We start from the raw sequence: 19,875 nt of genomic DNA, 5'->3' as shown, positions 1-19,875 counted from the left end.
ACTTCATTAAACTAAACAAGAACAAATGCAAAATCCTGTTCCTGGGGAAAAAGACTCCCTGGCAGTGATACAGCTGTTCTGGGGAGAAGGCCCTGCAGGACAGTGAGCTGAACACGATCCATCTGTGCACCCTGGCAGCAGAGGCAGCCGGCAGCATGCAGGGTAGTGTTAACAGGAGCTCAGTACGTCAAGGGAAGTGATTATCCCCAGCTTTACTTAGCACTTGTTGGATCACATCTAAATGCTGCGCCCAGTTTTGGGCTCCCCAGTACTGATAAAGACACTGATAAACTGAGGTGAGATCAGCGGAGGGCCACCAGGGTGTTTGGGCCTGAAGCACTTTCCCTGCGAGGAGAGGCTGAGGGAGGAAGGCTTCTTCAGCCTGGAGAACTGATGATTTCAGGGGCACATCACTGCAGCCCCTGGTGCCCACGGAGAGGTCAACAGGGAGATGCAGCCAGGCTTTTCACAGCAGCGCGTGGCGGGTGATGGAACAGGCACAACCTGAAACAAACTGGATATCAGGAAGAATTTTTACCCATGAGGGCAGCCAGGCAGTGGAGCAGGTTGCCACGAGAGGTGTTCTTTCCATCCTTGCTGGTTTTCGTGACCTGACCGGACAAAGCCCTGATGAACCTGTTCTGACCTCAGGGAGCAAGCCGTTGGCCTGGAGATTTACTGAGGTCACTCCTAGACTGAAGTGTCCTGCATGTTTACGGTGTATGTCTGTTAGTCACCTTGGACTCTCTTTATGATTAACAACATTTCTAGGATGTGATTAATTTGACTTAATTATGAGAGGAATGTTGCCATACTACTGCCTGTTTCTACACTATGAAGATAGTCTAGACAGCTCAGATCTAATTATCAACATGTGAGGTATCCAAAATGAGGTCAGATGGTCCTTCTAAATATCAGGAAGCACTTCACTCTGTGGCTGATGGAGCACTGGCACAGGCTGCCCAGAGAGGCTGTGGGGTCTCCCCTCTTGGACATCTTCAAAAGTCACCTGGACATGTGGTCCTGGGCAACCTGCCCTGGGTGTCCCTGCTTGAGCAGGCGGCTGGACCAGATGAGCTCCAGAGGTCCTTTCCAACCTCAACCATTCTGCGATTATGTGATTTTGTCGATCCCATCCTGGGTGTCTGTGCCAGCTGCCTGAAGGCCACCGCTGGACATCAGGGAGAGAAAGGAAGAAGTTATTTCTGTGCAGTGACATAGTAGCTACAATGGTTGCCTCAAAAGAAAGATCTTTGAAATCTGGACCATACTTCGCTCTTTATTTACATTTTTTTTTTTTTTAGATCCAAATCTTCATTGATACAAAACTAACAAATGTCCTTACTGTGGATTTCTGCATCTCTCTGTTCATCCTGTTTTTTTGCCTGTCTCTGGCCCCCAGGACCTTGCACTGGACTGTGCACCACACACTGTGTACCATGTGCTGGGCTCTCACACTGTGACGGAACCATGGCTTCTTCCTGAGCAAACCGCGGGACCATCTCTCCCTTTTCTTCAGGAAATGGTCCAGCTGCTACTAAGCCTAATACAGTCTTGCCTCAACACCAGCAAAATTATTAAAAAACAAACAAAGAAAAACTTGCTTCTGCTGGGACTTCAATTTCTGGCAAACAGTTTCTAATTTTGAAACTGATTTTTTTGAAAACACCTTTCCTGGTGTGATTTGCAAATAGACTACAGAAATAACATTTGTGCTACCACATTGTACCTTTGCCAGTGTAACTGTAGCTGACGAAATCTGTTTACATTTTATACCTCTAGCCATAAAAACTTCATCATATTTATTTATGTTACTAATAACATGTTGGATACAAACAACAAAATTAAGCACATCAATAAATGATAATAGGTATGATACTGTTGAATTTTCCTTTGATTACTCCATTCAGGTTATATATTGGAAAAAGTTCAGTAGGTTTTAATCCATTTCAATTTACAGATCAGGAGAAAGAAAACAAAAAACAAGTAACAACAAAACACCTTTAAGCTTGCTAGAAACATCTTTGGTGTTCTTGGCTATTTCTATTGCAAATAAATCCCATGGTGTGTCCATAACACGCTACAACATAGCCTTTTCAAAATTGTGCCTTTAGCTTAATTATAGCCATGTTTTTTCATGCCCTGTTAGAGTTCTGTGATTCATGATTTTTATTTTTTTTTGTATGTTTGTTATACAGACACCTTACTTTACATTATTTTTCTTCTATCACTTTGCATGCTAGTACCCTTCTCCTTTGAAATTCAAGCAACAAACATCTTTGTTCATAATAATTCAAAGCAAGAATGTGATACTGCATTCAACAGTGTAGGTGTTCTTGACACAGCTCTTGCTACTACATGGTGTATTTTGTCTTCAAACATTACCACCCCAAGGCACACATATGTCTGAGTCTTGGGAATGTGTAATTTCTTTTGAAGTTTGTTTGCATTTCTAATTCACAACAGGGTGCAAAGTTAAGTTTTCTGAGCACAGAAATAAGGACTGATTACCATCATTTATTTTCACCATCTCATCTATAGATGTGTACATTCTGTTTGTAATTACTGTGAACTGTAGACTTTGTACATATTGACAGATTAATTTTGTACTAGACTATGAAAGACAGTCTGGTTTGCATTTATTATGCTAAACTGTTAGAAGGAAAATACCTTCTAAATAATAAAATTGGTAAAAAATCAGAGCCACTGAAATAATGTTTGTTGGCATTCTCATTTTTAAAGATAGTATCTTTACCTAGATTAAATGTTATTGAACAATAAAGATTTAATTAAAACCATTGGATTTACAGATGTGATTCCTGTGACCTCAAAGAATTTTAGTGGGTGCTTAACTTAAAGAATAAAAGTAGTGCTACTGTGTGTGCCTGATTTAGCTATTTTTTAAGTACTTGCATGTCTTTAAACACATACTTACATACACAATCATACTGCCAAAGCAAATTGAGAACCCTCAGCTTCTTTCAAAATGTGTTCAGCTCTCTTCAGGATTAGGATGCTACTTGGTCTCAGATTTGTATGCCTCTAGAATGAGTGTGTGTTTTATCCTGGACTGGGTTGCAAGGGATAGGAGTTTTTTGCTTGTACCCATTTTCTGATGCTTCAGAAAAGGAATAGAGAGATAAAGGGAAGAAATGATTGTTTTAAAACAAGAGTGTAAATTTAAAAACAACAGAAAACACACACATAAAAAAACAACAACAATAACAACAACAAAAAAACACAAATCTTTAACAACTGAGTAGACGGAATTACATCTGAGATACCCATCCAAATAATGCCATTTTCCCTTTTCACTTTGTGAATATGCACACCTTCAAAAGTCATATTGTCCTATTTTTTGGTGTTCAGTCTTGGAAACATATACAGTGCTTCAGTTTCACATATCTAAATAGAACTGTTGTAAAAAGTAAAATTTCCATGTAAAATTAACACTTGAAAAATTCTATGCTGGGTAAGTCTTGTTGCAGAATATTTGAAGAGTATTTGAACTATATTTTACAAATTTCTCTCCTACTCACTCTCCTACTCAGTGCCCATACTTTATAATGTCAGAATATCTTCTATATTATATCATAGATCTGTATGAGAAAGCAAACACTTGAAAGGCAAAAATGAAAGTAAATGGTATTAAAATGTGCTCTCATACAGGCCTTGCATATTTTTGATGAAAAACAAGATTGGTAAAACTAATATTCATGTCCTAAATTGCTAAAGCAGACACTGCTCAAATACGGAGGCAATTATGCCCATTCAGTTGTTTATCCCTCCCCTGCAAAATATATGCTCTGATAACTGGGGGGGGGGGGGGGGGTTAGAACTAGATGATATTTAAAATAACAGATTTTTCTTGCTTGTTTCATTTTTTAGAAAAATAGTTGTTCCGTAATGACCGTGACTGTTATTTATCATTTCTGTTACAATGCCCTAACAATATATTCTTTTTTGTTTTTATGTTGCCCAATTAAAAATAAAATATTTTTTAAAAAGTCAGTATATGCGAACATGTAACCATTCTGTGCATCTTTTTGTTATGTCTCTCTATTTTGCCAGGTGTCACTCATTTTGTAGTTATGTTACTGATGTGACATACATTTTGAATATTATAGTTTCAAATGTACTGGTGAATCTTGAAACCAATGTGTAGTCTTTTGCATAGCCTGATTATGAAGACTTCTAAATAAACAAATAAGAATCAAGATTTCAGTAGTTCTTATATACATGAAATACCCTCATTAGTCTGATTGACCATGCTAGAGACCATAAGGAATTTTTGAGTATAAACATTGAATATTTATTTGCTTCGGAAAAGTAATCTGTGGATAGTTCTGCTTAGTTCATGGGCAAAATAAAAGGATGGATTTTACCCTGCATGTCATCTTGGAGGGGAAAAAAAAAAAAAAAGAGACAGAAATCCTTTGATTAGAGAAAAATATATTAAATAATTTCCAGCTTCTTTTTCTATCACAGCTGATGAATCTCAAGTATTGGATTCTAAGGCTTCCTACACTCTTAACAGTGATTAGTGTCTTTTTACTTATGGAGGAAAGCGATGTTTTAATCTTAGTTTTTATTGCCATTTGGCTGCTCTCTAATATTTTAGAGCTCGGATACATAGTTTCAAGATCTATTGTTCAAATAACACCATCCTTAAATTGATACCAGAAGTAGATAGCTCTGACAAAATACAGTTTTTGATAGCAAATCAGGAGGAATAGGAGCTCCTTTTATGATTTTTGTGGTCTTCATCCAAATGGAAGATAAGAAAACTTTTTAATTACATTTTAAATTATAATGATTGAACTTGGTTTGAGTCAACTTTCAGGTTATAACTGTCAACTACAGAAGAATTAGACATGTTCTAATTGCCACTTTCTTCAAAATACTATACTATATTAGGCATAAATATATGTAGACTGCTTTTCTCATTCTCAGACTTCTGAAATATTAAAAAGAAGCAATCTCAGGTTTGAAATATTGTTTTCTTGAGCCACTTTAACCCAACTCTTTAATGCTTATTTAATCTAGGAATTTTCCTCCCCTATGTTTCCTTCCATGTTATCCTGATGGCAGTGCTGAGAATGCACTTTTGACTCATCCTTCTATCTTCAGATGACACTGTCCTTATAAGCATATCTCATGCCTACTCATGCTGGTCTTTGTCTATAGAAGATTGGAGTAATAACAACACAATTTGTCTTATAAGCAAACCAGAAATTCACAAAGTTAACTTTGTAAGAGTTTTTTGGAAAGTTCCTGACATTTTGTCTTTCAAACCAACACTTTTTTTTTTTTTTCTAGAAAGCTTAGATGGTCATGAAAAGATGTAAATACCTGGTTGAATGATATTTCTTTTTTTTTTGTTCTTTTTTTTTTCTATATCTTCAGTCTTACCACAGATATCTTTAGTTTTTAACTTACAAACCAGCAATGTAATCTGTTTTTCATTTCCTTTATTGATTTACTGTGTTGTGAAAGGTTAAAGTTAACTGACGTGACAATTGTAGAACCATGGAAAATAAGGTGGGAAGTGAGTTCCAGAAACTATGCATACCAGTGTTTTTCCACCATTGTTTTTTATTTCCACTACAAGGAATCCCACTGATATTAGTGGAGTACTCAAAGTAAGATATTGTTTACTATAAGCAAGAGTATCATAGGACAAGCAAGAGTAAGTATTGTACCAGTCCACTTCTAACTTTCCGATGTTAATGTGTAACCCCCTTATCTAAGAAAGGAAGGTGGTGAACTGCTGGAAAGAACTTCCTAGTTTAGTGGGAAAGATATGAAGGTCTTTCACTGATATTAAAAAAAAACAACGACGATGACAAAAAAAAAAAAAACTTGGCTTTTACAAATAGGAACTAAGAAAGAATGAAAGGAAAAGAAAAATAAAACAAAACAAACAAACAACAAGGAAAAAAATAAAAAAGAGACCTAGAAGTGCCACACCTGCCTAGCCATACCTGTACTAGTAATTTTAAGAGGCTAGGGAGTATCTCAGGCATTGTAATTCAGTGGCTTGTATCATTAAACTGCAAGTATGATCCCTAGAGAAGTTTTGACTTTGTCCAGATTTCTAACAGTTCCTAGGCACATGGCTTGGGAAATAACATGGGTGAGAGGCCATTCCCAATTTAGGTTAGGCGACCCTATTCTGCAGCTAGTAGTACAGGTATGGGAGTGAGGGGCTACTCCATGCCAATTGCCTCTATTGCCAGAAAACAGTCCTTGGTACATTTGATTTCTTAATATAGACCAGCCAGCTGATGTGGAAATTTCCAGATGCTTGACAATTCTGAAGTCTGATTACTTAAGTTGAAATGTATGGATTGATGGCCTAATTATAGACTTCTTTTTAAAAAGATGTTGGCCTGGATAACTGAACAAGTACAGGGCAAAGAGTTCTTCCCTAATGCTGAAGGAAACTTGATGGCTAGGAGACATGCCAGCTCCTAGCTGGATCACTCACTATGAGCCCTTTATTGGCTTTCCCCTCCTTTGGCTTCTCAGTAAGTGCCCAGAAATGCTCCTTCCATTGCCCATTTGTACGTGATTTATGCACACTGGAAAGCTTAGGTTATAACCAGCAAGCAGTTGTGACAAAAATAGCAACACAAATGACTTGACTTGGTTTGCTTATACTCCTTTGTCCTCTTTGTTACAGCAATACATTTTTGAGGAAAAAAATAAAGAAAGAAAGAAGAAAAAAAAACCTAGATAAGCTAACAACTCTAAGGTTTCAAATAAGTAAAAGAAATCCTCATGTTACACGCTCAAAGAAAAAAATCACCATTGCCCAGACTTCATTCCTTGGAATGTACAGCTGCTTTTTGCTTTTGGCTTTAATGAACACAGATAATATCATGGGGATAAATTTGCACCTAGGTACTTGGATCTTCATAAATCCTCAGATTGATTGAATTAGAAAAACAATTGTATATGTAGGTACCACCTAGACATTTTCCTTTGTGTCCTTCCTTTTGAATCTATTTACTATTTCAAGGTATTCTGGAGGAAGGGGTAGAAAATTCAAATGATAATTAGGTTTCCATAAATTTATTGAAAAACAAAAACAAAAAGAAAAAAATCAGTAACCTATAGATTGTTACTTTATTTTATGATATATGGAATTGTCTTTCTTTCCCATTATATTTTCTGTAAGAGACAGTCTTTCACAAATGATTTTTTAGAGCTAAAATTGTCTGAAGAAATATTAGAAGCATTCCATTTCTGCAACCAGGCCTTAATTTATTCTGTCCCCAGATAATTCTCAATTAATGCTGGTAAGCATTTAACCTTCTTTAACTTACCAATGTTTATGTTTACAGGTTAATATTGTATGCCAACTTAAACCAATAAGTTTGTTTTTCAGTTTGTTGATCTTAACTCCTTTTTCCTAATTCAATTACTTTTTTCCCTCATCTTCTATTTCTCCTATCATAACTAGATTATTAGCATATCTAAAAAGATGGTAGAACTCTTCTGTAGTTGTGACATTCTGAAAATTTTACCTTATATTAAACCATTTTTTTCCATAGTCACTGTAAAGAGGATAGAGTATTTCCCAGTGTGCTCATGAATTGATACAAAGAGAAATTTCCTTCCCTAACTATGCAGTGTATTTTTTTTTCAGTTCTAAGCATCTAATTTTATCACTCAAATGTTTTATTTGAGATTCCAAATTTTTCTTAAAAACTCAAGGCTATTTTATGGAATATCATAGTATTTTCCATGTTTTTCTTGAGCCACTGACAAATTTAAAATATTTTATCCACAAGGGTACCTTTATTCTAAGTCCTTTATTGATGTTCCCTTCTCATTTTCTTTGATTTTGAGATAGTGTAATGAAGATGGCATACATGGTAGAGATGGCATAATAATCTTTAGATTTAATCTTATCACGCTTTTTCATAATTTGGTATATGTTAATTTTTTTCTGTTCCACTGAGATACCTCCAGTCTACTTAACCTAGTTTGTATATTTTTTTTTGTTATTTTATGTGTTTAATAATTAATCAATAGATTTACCATTATCTGTTAATGTGCTGTTCCCAAGCAATCTAATCTTATCTTCAGTTTCTTTGAAAATTTACTTCTCCCATTTTTGCTTCCAGAAGGAGTTTGCTTTTAAGATAATTAAGAAGCTTACTAAAATCTTTCCTCATTTCTTTTATGAGTATTATTTAAAAAAGAAGAAGGACACAGACCAATTCGAACGAGTCCAGAGGAGGGCCACAAGGATTCCCACAGGGCTGGAGCACCTCTCCTACAAAGACAGGCTGAGGGAGCTGGGGGTGCCCAGTCTGAAGAGAAGGCTCCGACGAGGCCTTATAGAGGCCTTTCAATACCTAAAGGAGGCCTACAGGAAAGCTGGAGAGGGACTCTTTGTCAGGGGGGTGTAGTGACAGAACAAGGGGGAATGGTTTTAAACTGAGAGTAGATTTAGATTAGATATTGAGAGAGGGAGTTAGGAGAATATAATAATTTACTAACTTTTAGAGAATTTACTAACTTTTTAGAAAAGGGGGGACTGAGAGAGGGAGTTAGGGGAATCTTATCAAGTAGAGATAGAGTGCTGACGGCATGAAACTAGGATCCTACTTAGTGTCTTTACTAACTATGGTGCTTGTCCAAATTAATTAAAGCAAGAAGCCTTGGGCCCCTTTACCAAGGTCAGTCTCTTAATAAGAGTGTGAGCCTATCTTAAGAAACAGGTAGAAACTGGTCCTGTGGATGGACAAGATCCAAGAAGCAACTGAGTCTGCGCAGAGACAAGAGGTCAACTAGCGGTGACGAGCAAGAGTCATCAATCTTCATCCCCACGACCCCCGACGACCACCGCCAGAATACACTGCGCAAGTGCAGATGGGAGGAGTTTATGGAAACGACTCCTTGGAACTAATTTTAATACGAAGCGGGGACAGGTTATGAATATGTATAGGCGTATTGTGAAACTTCATGCATATGTAACTCTATACTGCATATAACCAAGGCAAGTTGCCCCGTCAGGCGCGCACGACTTTGGCGGGACTACCCCCCGTGCTGCCCAGCGCTGAATAAACATACCTACTTTACAATCTTACTGATTGTGGAGTCCGTTTTCCGCAAGTCAATATAAGGTAGAAATTCTTTACCTAGAGAGTGGTGAGGCACTGGAAGTGTTCAAGGTCAGGTTGGATGGTCTCTTTGAGCAACCTGGTCTGGTGGGAGGTGTCCCTGCCCGTGGAGGGGGGGGGGGGGTTGGAACTGGGTGATCTCAAAGGTCCCTTCCAACCCAAACCATTCTGTGATTCTATGAAAATATTCCATTTTTTTGCTCTCCATCAGAAGTCCTTCTCCAGTTCAATGGCAATATTTTTCTGTATTCCTGCTCTGTCTCTTTCACAGAGCTATATGGGCAGTGCTTTTAACACCAGCTCTTCACTGGCTCTTTCAATACCACACCTAGAAGGTCTGAAAAAGAGAAAACCCAACTGAGACACAACAGCAGTCTATACAAGTAGGGGGAAGAGCATGAATAGAGAGCAATTTTTCATTGTCTCTTGGAGGGGAGAGGTATCAAATGAAGCTGGCAGGTGACAGATTAAAAAAAAAAAAAAAGAAAAAAAAAGAAAAGAAATACTTCATCATACAGTGTAGAATCCTTGGCCATTTGGCATTGGGATATTAAAGGTTTACAAGGGTTCAGAACGCAATGAACAAATTTATTGAAGAAAATCCTACCAAGGCCTATTAGATACAAAGCTCTCTCATGTGACTTTTAAGCCACAAATTGCTGGAATCTGAAAAAATATGCCAGGGATGTATTACTACATGCTTATTTTATTCTTACCATTTTCTCTATGCAGCTACTACTGGCAGTCTTTGGGAGCAAGATCCTGGGGGACTGGGACATTTTGTGTGACTTGGTAATGCTGTCCTTGTCCTCTCTTCTTTATCACATTTTTCAGAGATTCTGTTTCTGAAGACACATGATCTTTGACGCATATAAATTCTCAGTTGTTGTGTTCCAGTCTTCATAAATCCCTGTTCTTATCATTCCTGTTGCCACACTATCTGACAGCCTCCATGTTTACGTCAAGATCAGCCATAACATTCACACTTTTAAAATCCACGTCTGATTTATTACTGTTATTTGGTATCCCTATCTTTATTTGGATTCCCTGAAATCATTGTATTTTATGAACAATGCAGCTATTTTTTTTTCCTATTCTTTATTGTGCCATGGTTTGTTGTTGTTGTTGTTTTGTTTGTTTGTTTTGTTTTGTTTTTGTTTTCACTGCCTTGTAGCTTCACAGTCAACTTCCCTTTCTGCTGTTCTGGCAGGCAAACGTTAAGTGGTCATCAGCTGGCATCGTCATTTTTCAAAGCATCTTCTGAATTTAGTATATGTAAAGCATATTTATATATTCTATATATCTAATAGAGAAAATAAGTAAATATGAGTAATGTTAGCTAAAAGTGTTCCTTAAAATACAAAATGGTTGAGAGGTAGACGCTATTATACTAGTGTAATTACTGTCCATAGCTTTTAGTTTTCATTAATACTTGATTAAATGGCCATATTTTATTATTCAACAAAACCCAGGGAAAAAAAAAAAAAAGATATTTTCCTATGGAGCAACATAAAGAGAACTTCCATTCAGTTGCCATCTCAGAAGCCCTCAGGTTTCTCAGATGGATGCCATCTGACACCTCAGAAAGCTGAGCCTAGATTCTGCCAGTCCTAGGGGGATGACCTGAGGTATCCTAGGGCATTTCACATGACCCTCACCTAGGGTCTCAAATGCTGGAAAAAACACTTTTGTGTGTGGGGTTCTTTTGTTTTTGTGTTTGTTTAACTAGCATTTCCAACTGATTCAGTAAATTGTGTAGTACAACCATAATATGAAGGGAGACAAGAAAAGAATTGCTTTAATCCAGCCTTACTATCCCATGAGCTGGAGGCAAGTCTAATGACTGTCATAAGTTAATAGTGTCTTACAACTATTTTTTTTTCTAAATTCCTGTGGTCTACATTCTGATTCATGGATAGTTGCTCTATGCCAGAAAATATTAAAAAAAAAAAAAAAAAAAGACATTTTGGAGCGATATAGCAGCTTGATGACACCTGAGAATTTCTCTCAGAGGGAGTTATGAATCCTGTTCTTATAGCTGCTTCATGCCTTTGGGCAGATCAAAACTGTTAGGGACATGCAAAGTATCTGACCCTTATGGGTCAGAGATGTTTATTTTAGCCTTGCTTATTTTAACCCTAGGAAGTTCTGCTATTGTGGGGTTGCAAAAGGCACTATTATCTTATTCTATGCTTGTTTAAATAGAAATGATAGTGATTCACTGAATGAATTATTCATACTTGGCTGAAGTGACAACATGTTATTGTACCAGGATACAGGAAAATATAAAATTGTATTTGTTTCTTTAGCTTTGGACACAAGGGTATTAAAAGAAAAAAAGAAAAAAAAAAAGAAAAGAAATACTAATGTGTACTTTGGCACAACATCTTTAGCATTTGTGTCTCCTTCTGATAAAAGGTGATGCAAGGGCTTTCATGCAGCCTCTGTGCAGACAAGGACACTGATTCAGGGGAATGCCAGACAATGCAGTAGCTCTTCTATAGTAGCCAGGGAAAACATACTTCCCCTTAAAGTTAGCTGCAAAGTAGCCTTGTTTTTGTACTCTTTCCTTTTTAACTACCCAGTTCTGCTCTCATTGATGTATGAATGAGATCTTTCACAGGAAATTTGCTTTTGTTCTGTAGAAATTTGAAGGAAGGAAATGGGGCTTCAGGAAGAGTACATTCCTATGAATTTTATGAATTTTCTTTTTCAAGGTTCGCAGCAACAGCATTTCCACTGCATTTACCTGCAATTCAGTAATAAACTTAAACTCTCATTGCTGTCAACTGCACATATTTATGTTTAGCTGCCCTAATGTCTTGCCTTTATCAAGCAAGATATTAAGGGTCCTGCTATAGCCGTACAAGAAAGACTAATGTTAAGTGCTTCCTTAAAACTCAGAAAAGTTTTATTTACGTCTTTTTGCATTTATTGCCACCCTCTTGATGAGATACCTGTTGCTGAGATACTGTGCCTCTTTTGTTTTGCTCTCATGAAGAGGAACTGGACAGTCTTTGTCGCTGTATCTTACTATGAGAGAAAACTACATTACAGCTCGCTTTTTAAAGCAAAAAGAAGAGAAAGGATTGTTTTTTTTTTTTTTTTTTTTTTTTTTTTACAGTCTACAAGAGATAATGAGACATGGTGGGACTATTCAAAAATCATAAGCAACCATTGCACTCACTTTTGCTTGCTTCATTTTCTTAAAACAGCGGAGAGCCACTGCAGATCTTCATCTTTTCTTCGTTATCACAGACATAAATCAAATACAGATTCGGAGACAGGTGTTTCAAATCTCAAACTCTGCATGACATTCAGTACGAAGCCAACATAAAGTGGTTTGTTTTTCTGAAGAATCAAGTCTGAGCACTTGTTTAGGAATATTCCAGTTTTGGCATACATAGTGCACATACTTAAGACATATTTTAGTTAGCAATGTCTGTTGGAATTGTGTGCTTGTGTCCTTAATATTGCCATGCTCAGTACTGAAGACATGGAGAAAGGAGGTTAGTCACGGATTAGGGTTGTTTTACTTTTTTTCCCTATTCATGTTGTTGGGAAGTAAGCTAGTTAATGCCACTTGGTACTGGGGGCATGGGTTAGACTCCTTGATATTTTTGCTCTAGTCAATTGTTTTTACATAGATTTTTTTTCCCCTGGGATTTGAATTGAATCTCAGTCTTTTAGTTTTAAGAGCCTATATAGCATGTCTGTGACTCAATGATCACATAAACCAATTCTAATAGAGTTTACAAACACAGGCGGTGAATATAATTACTCGCATTTAGTGGTAACAGTACTAATAGTGAAGTGAATTAGCAACTTGCTCTATTGGATATTATTAATTTTCCAGCTAGATTTAGACAAAAAGAATATAGAAGAGTGTGGTATCAACATTTTTATCTTAAAAGATAGAGGATACCAGTACTGATTGCCTCAATACTGACTAGTTCACTGTTATTCTCTCTGACATATCAATCACTAGTATATTTGTCATTAATAAACATCAGCAATAATGCTTGGGAACAGTGGAGTAACAAGTTACAACAAAGATTCATACTTATTTTCCCTTTGCTAAATCTGAATTTTTGTATCAGTTTTCTCTACTGTGATAAACAACCTTCTCAGAATTTATACAGCCTAATTCTGTAACACATCTCTAGACTCCCATTACAAAAACCTCTCTCCTTCTTAAGCAGAACTCTTCTTTCTGTGATTCAGAGAAAAGCCTGAAGATATGCCTTTTTTTCCTGTCTGAGCTCTGTTCTTATGTTCTTCCATCTGGTTCAGATGGAGTTAAGGATTTTCTAGTTCATTCAAACATCTCGTGCTATAAATATTCATGCCTTGGTAGGATTCCAAACTTTTGTGTCCATTGGCTACTTTTTCTAAAAAGTACTCAAGTGAGATTTCCCCTGTCTGGATGCTTGGTCAGAATTATCACTGTACCTCCAAAACCTGCTGAACAAGGAAGAAAACTGATGTTGCTTAAAAGCATTTAAATAGCTACACTGAATCAGACAAAAAAGAAGAAAAAAAAAAAGACGGGCATCCTCTCTCTGACACTGATCAACAACACGTGGCACATTCGATAGTGCTAGCATGATTTCACATTGAATTTTTCAACCGTTCATCAAGTTTTGTCTAAAGTTAGCAAAGAAATACTTCTTACAGCTGACAGAGAGAATGGCATAGATGTGGACTCCAGTTTAAATAGTTTCTCTATATTTGGAGATACCCAAAATTTGACTAGGCAAACCCTGAGTAACCTGATCTAACTGGGTCTGGTCCTAGCAGAGAGTTGGACTACCTGACCTCCATGTGTCCTTACCAACATGATTCTGTGATTCTATCCTTTTCATTTAGCGCCCATCCATTGCTAATCCCTTGGTAGGAGAAAAACAAATCTTTCTAGCACTCAGCTGGGATCTTTTCTGTTACGCAATAAGAACATCAAAACACACATTCTGTAGCATTTTGAAGGCACGCAGGCTACGGCTAGACCTACTACCTGAATTTAGGTGAATTCTGATGAGCTGCATGGCAAACTTAAAAATTTAAGATCAAAGGACTGACTATACAAATCTAAATAACTAGTAGCAATGACTTGTTTCCAGATTGATAGTTTTCCCTCTGCTCTCATGTCTTTTATGCTAGGAGATGGCTATAGTTTCTACAATCCGATGGTAACAGAATTACATTGAGATCAGTTTTAATGTGAGGTACTTAAATGATAACTAAACGTAGTTGTCTACATATGAGCTGGATGCCCAAATTCCCATTACAGTCAGTGGATATCAAATTAATACAGTAGACAGTTGCACTCAATTTTAAGAATCTAGGTTGCCCACGTTCTCTATAAACTTGTTACTAATTTGTTGCATTTAAATTACATCTCAGGTTGCTCCTGCCAATTTGGTGCACTGCAGCTTGTACAGTTTATGTGGGTCACACACATTTTATGCAGAACTGGGAATTTACTGCTAGTCTAATTAAAGTCTTGACAGTCTAATCAAAGACTTATTATTAGTCCAGGTACAATGATACTAACAATTATATTTCAAATTATCCAATTATTACAGCTCGTCCCATGATACACCTAAAACCAGAATACCCAAACTTCCTAGCAATTGTTCCTTTCTCTTTCTCTGGTATCATGCTCACCCTTCTGTTGACGCTCTGGTGACTCAGAGACCACCTCCTCAGGCTGATGGCTTCAGTCGTGGTGTGAAGGCGTCATGGCGAATCATCAACATCCCACCCTTCACTGGCAAAGGTGTAATGTTGAGGGGTTCTTTCTCCTTTTTTTTTCTTTTTTTTTTTTTTTTCTTTTTTTTTTTTTTTTTTTTTCTTTTTTTTTCTTTTTTTTCTTTTTTTTTTTTTTTTTTTTTTCCGGAAATATGATGAAAATGTTGATGGTTTCTTCCTCCTTGCTCCTGGGTCTGCCTTGTGTCGTTATTATACACTGGCTAACACAATCCACTTGCTCCTTATTTATTGGTTCACTATTCCGTATTATATCCAAATATACTATGTATGGTATTTTTTACACATATCAGGTACCTGTTCCATGTTCTTTTTGTTACCCCAAAACTGTTTTACCCAGCTCCCAAGGTTGCATTCCTTTGGCAGACAGTAAATGACTACTGCTGAGTTGTTTATGACACAGGGACCTCTGTTATCATCCTGTGTCTGCACTTTCAAGGCCCAGTTATCTTCCTGTGTCTGTACTTCTGTACACTGCATTTTTATTCTAGTGTCATAGTTCATTACAGAAAGAAAAACTACATCCTGTGAATATCTATAACTCAGAAAAGTGTAAGTTACAATAAGTCTTACACCACCCAGTTGTACAAAGCTAAGCAAAGGATGAAACAAACTGAGTAATAGCTGTATGTCAAATAACAGTTGCTACAGCTAAACAGATGAAAAACAAGCTCTAGGAAGGCCAAGACCAGCCCAGATGAATCCCGACATGTCCTAATGCCTGTGTTGTCAGCTTAACACAGAGCCTGTGGCCTGTTACTAGTAACGGGAGCACTGTATGCCCTGAGCTGTACGGGTGAAGTCTGGAGGGCTGTCCAGCTCCCCCTGTAACAGTTGCCTCCCTTTGAACAGCTCAGACCCACATGTACTGTCCTAAATCTGCTTTGAGTCTTGAAGATGCATTGATTCATTCCTTGATCTTCAAGGAGAGTGAATTATTAACATTTTCTTTCTCCATTTCTGATAGTGCTATGATATATTTTTTGTTTCTACAAATCTTCCTGAAAAACACAGGCTTGGCAAAACTGTTTTGAAATGCAAATACCATGGTCTTATCTACACACGCTTTACCTCTGTGAGAGTTCATACGTCAGAACAACTGGTACCTTACACGGTTGGAACCAGCTTTTCAATCACTCATAACTTTGATGTTGTCCAAATAAGCCCAAGAAATATTCCACTTCTTTCATGACTGGAACATTTGCCTCAGAGTAGAAACAGTACAGACCAGTATGTTCTTCTAAGTAGACATTGGTGCGCTGAGTTAAACAACATTCTTTGTTGCTTGTTGACACCTGAATTCCAGTCATATTCCTACAGTACTTGCTGACTTTTTGCTCTACCTGCTACATGTAGATTCACTTCTCTAGTTATATATATCAGGAAAAAAAAAAAAAAAGATGGAAAACACTGTGGCTGTCATTCAGCCAAAATTATGGGCTTCATTGCTGTTAAAACTTGGTACGGTATACACCGAAGGCTGGGAAATTTGTTATGATGCATGCCCGGGTGTCTGTCCTTGAATAAGACCTGGGACATGGTCAGGGAAAATGGGGCTTAGGAAAGCAATCTTAGATCCACAAGTATAGAGAGCAAAGGACTATTTCTTAGTTACAGTCAAACTCTCTCAAAGTATCAGCCAATGTCATAGGCAGTATGGTTTCTCACATCTGCTAGTTTCTAGGTTTTCAAAGGGTCTTGCAAAGAGTTTCTCTCCTGTTTCCTTGCTCTTTGATACCTTCTCTTCTTTCTGAGACATAACAATGTCTGCAGATTTTACGTGGTCTCCCATTTTCATCTCCCAGCATCTTGTTTCTTATTACATTTGTCAATGCAAACAGCTTAATAAGAGTATTATCAGCACATGATCTGGCATTTCTGGAAGATGTCACTGCACAATATTCCAGAACACAATGAAATAAGCTCACTTAACTCTTATTTTATCTAATTATTAAACTGTACACTTATTTGCTAGAATATGTTGTGACTGTGATCATCAGTCATTCATTCTCCTGTCTGAGATAGGCACCTCGTTTTCTTTTCTGCTGTGGCCACATTGCAGAACTAGCATGGTGGTTGATACCCAAAAGTTTTTACTTCCAAGAAAATATAGCTGGCATGTAGACACAGTTCCAGGATAGCAGACTAGTTTCCTATGCCTAGAATTAACCTTTTGAATATTCTTTTCCCATTTCATTTTCTCCCCCTTATGCCTTGATGAGCAAAATTATCTCTTAAATGGCTTATTCATCACTTTTCCAGCCAGAAATACACAGGATTACCTCTATTATATCTGCTTAGAACTAATGCATTTAGAGGAAGACTTCAAAGCCTTCAAGGGCTGCATGAGCAGATTGAATGAACCCTAGAAACTAAAGCAAAGTGCCATTAAGATGTATTAAGATCTAATCAACTGAGAGCTAATCAACAACAACAAAATGAGACTCAACACTGATGTGAAGTAGCTTCTGCTATTTTTCTAAGAAGCACACCCTCATCAAGTATACACCCTGTAATTAATTTCCCCTGCTTCCACATCTTGTGCACTTCCTTTTTATATCTGAATTCAGTTAGGAGCTCCTTGCTCCTCCATGCAGGCCTCCTGCTGCCTTTGTTTGATCTCCAGCTTGTCAGGATAGGCCTTTCTTGAGCTTGGAGGAGATGATCCCTGAATATCAACCAGTTCTTCTGGGATCCCACGGGATTCTTCCAAGCAGATCTCTGACGAGGTTGAAGTCTGCTCTCCTGAAATGCACTCTTTTTATTGTGAGGACGTTTAAATACTATAACAGATTGCCAAGAATTTTTGTGGAGTTTACATCTGTTGAGATTCTCAAAACTTGACAGGACATGGTCCCAGGCAATATTCTCTAGCTGACCCTCCATGAGCAGGGGGGTTAGACTCGGTAATCTCAAGAAGTCCCTTCCAAACTCAGCCATCCTGTGATTCCACAATTCTGATTCTGTTCTGCAACACACAGAGCAGTCAGGTTTTAGTATCTGCTTTGTGTGGCATTTGTCCTTGACAGAAGTGGGCAGAGCTGACACTCCTTTTTCTAGAACAACGCCTTGGTCCTCAGCTAAGTTCACTACTTGTGAATGAAGAAAATCAGCAAAGAGCAAGCCCTTTGAGGGTGGACTACTTACTTACCTCAATGTAACTGTAGTTGTCTGGGACCTTTAGGTTTTGTTGGCAGGGATGGTACCCAGGCTGTCCCTTCTGATGGTCAAGAATTGTCTAGTACCATAGAGGTCTATATGATTTATTCTCATATTACTATTAAGCTTTGTAAATTAAAATTCTGTTTTGGCCAATTTAGCAATGTACTGCTCAATTCTACACGTATAACTTTGGCAAGAGGCACAAAGGAACTACGTGGTCCTACATATCCTCATTGGGTACTGGTAGCCAACGTGCTCTGACCTTGACACATGGTCATTAAGGTAAGACTAATTTTACCAAACTCCATGTGTCTATTGTGTCAACATCCACAGCCAACCTATTCATCAGTGGCTGCTTTTGTACTCATGGAAGAGAAACAGACTCTTAGCAACAGCCTGATCTGATCTGACTGATTTTAGGCATTTATCTTCGAATGAGAAGAAGAATTGTATGCTGAAACTGCCTGTTTTCCTCCACTGAGTATAAAAAATGCCCAGGTATCTAGATCAGATGCAGACATCTGTATCAGAAACATCTACATTTAGGTGAACTAACATCTCTGTAGTGGAATAAATCTGGGCAACACAGCTGACAATATTTCAAACTAAATGTTCTTCCTTTAGTTTAGCTGAACTCTTGTAACCCTGTGCGGGATCAAGCCCTGACTGAAACTCGGCAGCATTTAAACACTCAAGCGTAGCACTATATTTTTGCCTCAAGGCTAACATGAGTGCTGAAATGCCATGCCTGAAGTGTCATACGTGCACCACACAACTGAATAAAAGCTAGCTTCAGTGGAAATTGTCAGTGGAGATGATTTCTCAAAATTCAGTTTTACTTTCTGTCACTGCAGTCCTGAGTCAGTGCAGATGTTGAAGGACACTTCCACTCAAGACTGAGTGCATTAAGCATTTTTTTTCCAGAAAGCTACCTGCTTTTGAAAACATAGCAATGGAAAAGACTTGAGCAATTTTAATTACAGATGTCACTATGTGTTTGGGTATTACCAGTTCCTGAGGTGCGTCTGTATAAACTTTGGGTGACTGCCACTATTTAGCCAAAATAGTACAGTGCATTCTGGCAGTGTAACACATGTTGTTTGACTGTTAACCTGCTAGTCCACTGAAAAAGAACGCTTTTGTCCATGTTTAACAAGTTGCCTGTTGAAGTATTCAGCCATACTCAGCTTCAACTCCCATCTAAGCACATGAACCTAATTAATAGGCAAAACTATGTATGTCAGAAATCCTCTAAATGCCATTTGAAGGGCTTTTCCCGATATAGAATGCTTATGGCCTATCAACAGAAAACTCAAAGGATACGGCCTGAGGCAGAATTTGTTATTAGTGTTGCAACTGGATAGATTTGGTTTATGATATGGTAGTAATGATAGGTAATGATATATTTTTGTTTATACTCTGACTTACAAAGGAAGTTAAGCTAGCATTATATGAAGCCATTGTATATTTGTGCAGCATTGTATATTTTTAATGCTATTGTGTTACAAACAGAAAAAAATGGTGCTTCCTAATCCGAGAGGTTTATAATTTATGCAGAGCTTTATTTTATATAGAAGAAAATCAATTTGGGCATAAAGTCTGCTCAAAAGCTGTATGTGAAACATATATAAAGATGACCAAAATGAGTGTTATCTAGAACAAAACCATTATCTGTAGTGTGCAGGACAGCATGTCACAGGATATCTAATTTGAATTATCAGTAACATTTTGATAATGAAAAGAAATTTTTCATTTCATAGATTTTTCAAGCCGATTTTTATATTGTGTTATAAGTGTTAGGAGAAAT

At 37.4% G+C, this 19,875-nt stretch overlaps 1 long non-coding RNA gene across 2 annotated transcripts; it reads right to left on the bottom strand.

The window, feature by feature from the left end:
• Window positions 1–774: 774 nt before the first annotated feature.
• On the bottom strand, window positions 775–17,955 carry LOC136788606 (uncharacterized). 2 transcript variants are annotated; one of them, XR_010827261.1, is made up of 5 exons: window positions 14,805–17,955; window positions 9,854–9,982; window positions 9,156–9,474; window positions 2,936–3,118; window positions 775–1,171 (listed from the first exon to the last, which is right to left on the bottom strand). It is a non-coding gene; the product is annotated as an uncharacterized lncRNA (long non-coding RNA). The 2 variants fall into 2 exon arrangements; XR_010827260.1 differs by lacking the exon at window positions 14,805–17,955 and having other exon boundaries at window positions 9,854–11,523.
• Between the last annotated feature and the right edge of the window lie 1,920 nt (window positions 17,956–19,875).

This window comes from Anser cygnoides, chromosome 1 (assembly GCF_040182565.1).
Source record: "Anser cygnoides isolate HZ-2024a breed goose chromosome 1, Taihu_goose_T2T_genome, whole genome shotgun sequence".
Taxonomy (NCBI): domain Eukaryota; kingdom Metazoa; phylum Chordata; class Aves; order Anseriformes; family Anatidae; genus Anser; species Anser cygnoides.
This window is presented reverse-complemented; position numbering and strand designations above follow the sequence as displayed.